The sequence below is a fragment of the Manis javanica genome, chromosome X (assembly GCF_040802235.1).
Source record: "Manis javanica isolate MJ-LG chromosome X, MJ_LKY, whole genome shotgun sequence".
NCBI lineage: Eukaryota > Metazoa > Chordata > Mammalia > Pholidota > Manidae > Manis > Manis javanica.
The window spans coordinates 107,127,496-107,133,495 of NC_133174.1; positions in this window are offsets into that span (position 1 = coordinate 107,127,496).

A 6,000-nucleotide genomic window follows, 5' to 3' on the forward strand; every position below is an offset into this window, starting at 1 on the left:
CCATCAGCCTCCCCGCCAACTCCAGAACCAGTGGACCCACTCTCCCCCAGACCAGTAGCCAGACTGAGCCCTTGGCTGGGAGCAGGCGCCCTTCAGATGCCAGCGCAAGAGACGCAGGAGCCTGAAAGGTGTAATAAAGACAGGACCATCCAGCCCAGCCAGTCCATGCTTTACTATCAACCGTTCTCCACAACTATCCTCCTCAATTAAAAATACAACACCCCATCGGAAAAGCCACAAGCCCTGGTTGATCTCATGAAATCCGTCTTCCAAACCCATCGGCCACCTGGAAAGACTGCCAACAGCTTCTCCACAACCTGTTCACAACGGAAGAGAAGAGGCAGCCGGGGTCCTTGATCGGGGTGCATGGGCTGAAATCGCTGTCCCCAAGGAGTGCCCCAAGTGGGACTTTACCACCCCTAAGGGACAGCATCAGATCCACCAGTATCAGGACGCCCTCCTTCAGGGGATCAAAGCTGGGTCCAAAAAGCCTATGAACATGACCAAAGTATCTCCAGTCACTCAACAACCAGGAGAGTCTCCTGGGGGACTATTATGAAAGACTGTGTGAAGCTTACCGCATCTACACTCACTTCAATTCTGAGTCACCAGGGAGCCAGCAAATGGTCAAAACACCTTATTCGTAGCTCAAGCCACCCCAGACATCAGACGAAAGCTCCAAAAACTCGAAGGCTTTGCCAGAATAAATATCACTGAATTGATTAAAATTGCCAACAAAGGATATCTAAACAGAGAAGTTCAGGCCAACAGAGAAGCTGAAAGAAGAATGAAAAAAAAAAAAGGCCCGCCTCCTGGCAGCTGCTCTAAAAGAAAGAAAGAACCAAAAGGCAGAGAAAAGCCGACCGCCAAGAGGGGGAAAGCTGAGGAACCCCCCCCTAGCCAGGGACCAGTGTGCTTACTGTTAAAAGAAGGGGCACTGGAAGAACGAACGCCCCAACCGAGGCAAAGCCCCGAAGCCCAGTCACTACCGGAAGGAGCCTCACGGGGAAAGGCTCACTGGCCTGGCAGGAACAGACTCAGATTGACAAGGACCGGGCTCTCTCACTCTCAGCCCTCATGAGCCCACGGTCAGAATGAAAGTGGGGGGGCCAAAACATGACCTTAGGGGCAGAACACTGTGGTCACAATCCCTGTAGCCCCCTTCAGTAACAAGACTGTTACTATTCTCAGAGCCACGGGGACAAAAGCAGTCCAGCAGCAAGTCTGGTACTTGGGCTTCCTCCTCACCCAGGGAGAAAGGGCACTAGGGCCGGAGAGAAACAATGTCATTATCTCCTAACCACAGCCCCAGACGAAGAAAGGCCTACAAGAGTTCCTGGGGGCCGCCGGGTTCTGCAGAATCTGGATTCCTGGATTCTCGGCAATGGCAAAACCCCGCTACAGCCTCCTGGGGTGGGGGTGGGGGGACAGACCGAGAGCCCCCTGTCTAGACAGAAGAGGCAAGAGCCATCTTCCTAGAAAGAGAGGCTGCTTCAGAGGCCTGCCAAATATAAAAACGCCCTTCAATCTCTTCGTACATGGAAAAAAAAAGTAGCTCTCGGTGTTCTGACATAGACTGTTAGGCCCTGGTAGCAGCCGGTCGCATACCTGTCAAAGAAACTGAACCAGATTGCGGCAGCATGGCCACCCTGCCTCAGGATGCTGGCAGCCACAGTTCTATTCATTAAAAAAGAAGGTAAACATTTTCTAAATCAGTATTAGCTGATCTCATAATAAGAGCATCAATCTGCAATACTCAGAAAAGTTCTTCCCCAGTTGTTTGTAAAATACCACAACATGCATAGAAAGTCATATTCGTATATTACACTTGCGTAAACTGCTGAACCTGCTAGTGGCCTGGAAACCACTGCCCTGACCCACCCCGGCCCCGTTAGTACTGAGGAAAGCAATAGTTGAAGCTTAAAAACGCACCTGTAACCTATTTCTGGCACATTGTCTGGGGGCATCTGACTTAAGGAGGCTGAGATTTATTTTGGCAGTTATATAGAGTAGGGAATTTTGGAGCATGAAATACTTGGAGGAAGTTGGGAAACTTTGAACAACCAGAGGGTACCAGGAAGTCTTGGATTCTTTTAATCTGTCTGAATATGAAATGAGAGGGTTTTTCTTCATCAATTGCTAGGGTGGCAGTAGTCAGATTTAAAAGCCATATGGTTCTGGTACTTAGGAAGGAAAGCCTGTACCTATGATATACTACATAAAACCTAAGTTTTAAATAACATATGTCTACTACTATGCAGATTCTGGTCTATTGTCAATATCCCCTTCAGATAAGACAGCAGGTCTTGTGGTAATCCTCCTGGGCACGTCTTGATCTCACTTGTGACTTGTAAGAAGGCTGCAAGGCTGCTCCCACCCACCTCAGTCTAATGCCTTTTAAGCTTCCAGAGTTCCATCAATGAATAAGTGCTTTTTCTGCACTGGGAATTTGAGTTTCTAAATGAACATTATAGTAACATTGTTTCCAAATAAACATGGTTGAAACATGATTTTGATGGACTGCAATGTGAGAAATCCTCTACTCTTTTAAAGTTAGTAATAATGCCATTGTTCATATTGTAATATTTTCTTCTATTTGAAAATTGTTTTCCAATGATTTATTAGTTTCACTCAATTTAATGCATTGGCCCTTTGATCTCCATGGTTCTTATTGTAGGCACATTCTTCTATTTCCCAGAAATAACTGCTGTTAAGTCAGAATCTTTTGTTCCTGTTTTAACTTATATAATTCTTCGATCCAAGAAGCCAGAAGTCATTTACAAACTGTTGTTTAAAAAACCTGTCAGGCGGAGGCGGGAGCCAAGATGGCGGCGTGAGTAGAGCAGTGGAAATCTCCTCCCAAAAACACATAGAGCTATGAAAATATAACAAAGAAAAATCTTCCTAAAATAGAGACCACAGGACACAGGACAACATCCAGACCACATCCACACCTGCAAGAACCCAGCGCCTTGTGAAGGGGGTAAGATACAAGCCCCAGCCCGGCGGGACCCGAGCGCCCCTCCCCCCGGCTCCCGGCGGGTGGAGAGAAACCGGAGCAGTTTTTTTTTTTGGCGAGCGCTTTTTGGAAGCCTTAGAGGGACGGGCCCCCGTTGCTGGGGAGGCAGGGTGGCGGGACCGGTGAGGAGGTGCCTGGGAACGGCGCCGGAGGACAAAGAATATCCCGCGTTTCTCCCTGCGAGACCTGGGGGCGGGTGCCTGAGACCGGTGCCTGAGGACGGAGGAGGTCGCGCGTTTTTCCCCTTTTTTTTTTTTCTCTTTTTGGCAAGCGCTTTTTGGAAGCCTTGAAGGGACGGGGACCCCAGTGCTAGGGAGGCACGGTGGCGGGACTGGTGAGCGGGTGGCTGGGACCGGCGCCTGAGGACAAAGAATATCCCCCGTTTTTCCCTGTGGGACCGGTGGGCGGGTGCCTGAGACCGGCACTTGAGGACAGAGGAAATCGCGCGTTTTTCCCCTTTTTTTTTTCTCTTTTCTGCGAGTGCTTTTTGGAAGCCTAAAAGGGACAGGGACCCCGGTGCTAGGGAGGCAGGGCGGCGGGACTGGTGAGCGGGTGCCTGGGACCGGCACCTGAGGACAAAGAATATCCCGCATTTTTCCCTGTGGGACCGGTGGGTGGGTGCCTGAGACCAGCACCTGAGGACGGAAGAAATCGCGCGTTTTTCCCCTTTTTTTTCTCTCTTTTTGCCAAGTGCTTTTTGGAAGCCTTGAAGGGACAGGGACCCCGGTGCTAGGGAGGCAGGGCGGCGGGACTGGTGAGCGGGTGCGTGGGACCAGTGCCTGAGGACCAAGAATATTGAGCGTTCCTTCCCTGCGGGACCGGTGGGTGGGTGCTTTTTGGAAGCCTTGAAAGGACAGGGACCCTGGTGCTAGGGAGACAGGGCAGCAGGACCAGTGCGCGGGTGCCTGGGACCGGCACCTGAGGAAAAAAAAAAAAAATCGCGTGTTTTTTCTTTTTTTTTTCCTTTCTGTTCCCTCTCTCATTGTTGCTGTTGTTGTTTTGGTTTGGAGAGTGCTTTTTGGAAATCTTAAAGGGGCAGGACAGGTCACTTAGACCAGAAGCAGGGAATCTGGGGATCTCTGGGCACTCTAATCCCCTGGGCAGCAGGGAGCACAGAGGCCCCTTACGGAGATAAATAGTCTCCTGGCTGCTCCCCCTCTAACGGGGCTCCACCATTTTGGAGGAACAGCCCCAGCCAGGCCAAGCCCACAGCAACAGTGGAGATAAACCCCAAAGCAACTGGGCAGGAAGCAGAAGCCCTGTCTGCGCACAGCTGCCCAGCACAAGCCACTAGAGGTCGCTATTCTCCCAGGAAAAGGCTACAAACCAACAAGAAGGGAAGCTCTTCCAGCGGTCACTTGTACCAGCTCTGCAGACTATCTCTATCACCATGAAAAGGCAAAACTACAGGCAGACAAAGATCACAGAGACAACACCTGAGAAGGAGACAGACCTAACTAGTCCTCCTGAAAAAGAATTCAAAATAAAAATCATGAACATGCTGACAGAGATGCAGAAAAAAATGCAAGAGCAATGGGATGAGATGCAGAGAAAAATGCAAGAGCAGTGGGATGAGATGCAGAGAAAAATGCAAGAGCAGTGGGATGAAGTCCGGAAGGAGATCACAGATGTCAGGAAAGAGATCACAGAAGTGAAACAATCCCTGGAAGGATTTATAAGCAGAATGGATAAGATGCAAGAGGCCATTGAAGGAATAGAAGCCAGAGAACAGGAACGTATAGAAGCTGACATAGAGAGAGATAAAAGGATCTCCAGGAATGAAACAACACTAAGAGAAATATGTGACCAATACAAAAGGAAAAACATTCGTATTATAGGGATACCAGAAGAGGAAGAAAGAGGAAAAGGGATAGAAAGTGTCTTTGAAGAAATAATTGCTGAAAACTTCCCCAAACTGGGGGAGGAAATAATCGAACAGACCATGGAATTATACAGAACCCCCAACAGAAAGGATCCAAGGAGGACAACACCAAGACACATAATAATTAAAATGGCAAGGATCAAGGACAAGGAAAGAGTTTTAAAGGCAGCTAGAGAGAAAAAGGTCACCTATAAAGGAAAACCAATCAGGCTAACATCAGACTTCTCAACAGAAACCCTACAGGCCAGAAGAGAATGGCATGATATACTTAATGCAATGAAACAGAAGGGCCTTGAACCAAGGATACTGTATCCAGCACGACTATCATTTAAATATGATGGTGGGATCAAACAATTCCCAGACAAGCAAAAGCTGAGGGAATTTGCTTCCCACAAACCACCTCTACAGGGCATCCTACAGGGACTGCTCTAGATGGGAGCACCCCTAAAAAGAGCACAGAACAAAACACACAACATATGAAGAAGGGAGGAGGAGGAATAAGAAGGGAGAGAAGAAAAGACTCTCCAGACAGTGTATATAACAGCTCAATAAGCGAGCTAAGTTAGGCAGTAAGATACTAAAGAAGCTAACCTTGAACCTTTGGTAACCACGAATCTAAAGCCTGCAATGGCAATAAGTACATATCTCTCAATAGTCACCCTAAATGTAAATGGACTTAATGCACCAATCAAAAGACATAGAGTAATAGAATGGATAAAAAAGCAAGACCCATCTATATGCTGCTTACAAGAAACTCACCTTAAACCCAAAGATAAGCATAGACTAAAAGTCAAGGGATGGAAAAACATATTTCAGGCAAACAACAGTGAGAAGAAAGCAGGGGTTGCAGTACTAATATCAGACAAAATAGACTTCAAAACAAAGAAAGTAACAAGAGATAAAGAAGGCCACTACATAATGATAAAGGGCTCAGTCCAACAAGAGGATATAACCATTCTAAATATATATGCACCCAATACAGGAGCACCAGCATATGTGAAGCAAATACTAACAGAACTAAAGAGGGAAATAGACTGCAATGCATTCATTGTAGGAGACTTCAACACACCACTCACCCCAAAGGATAGATCCACCGGGC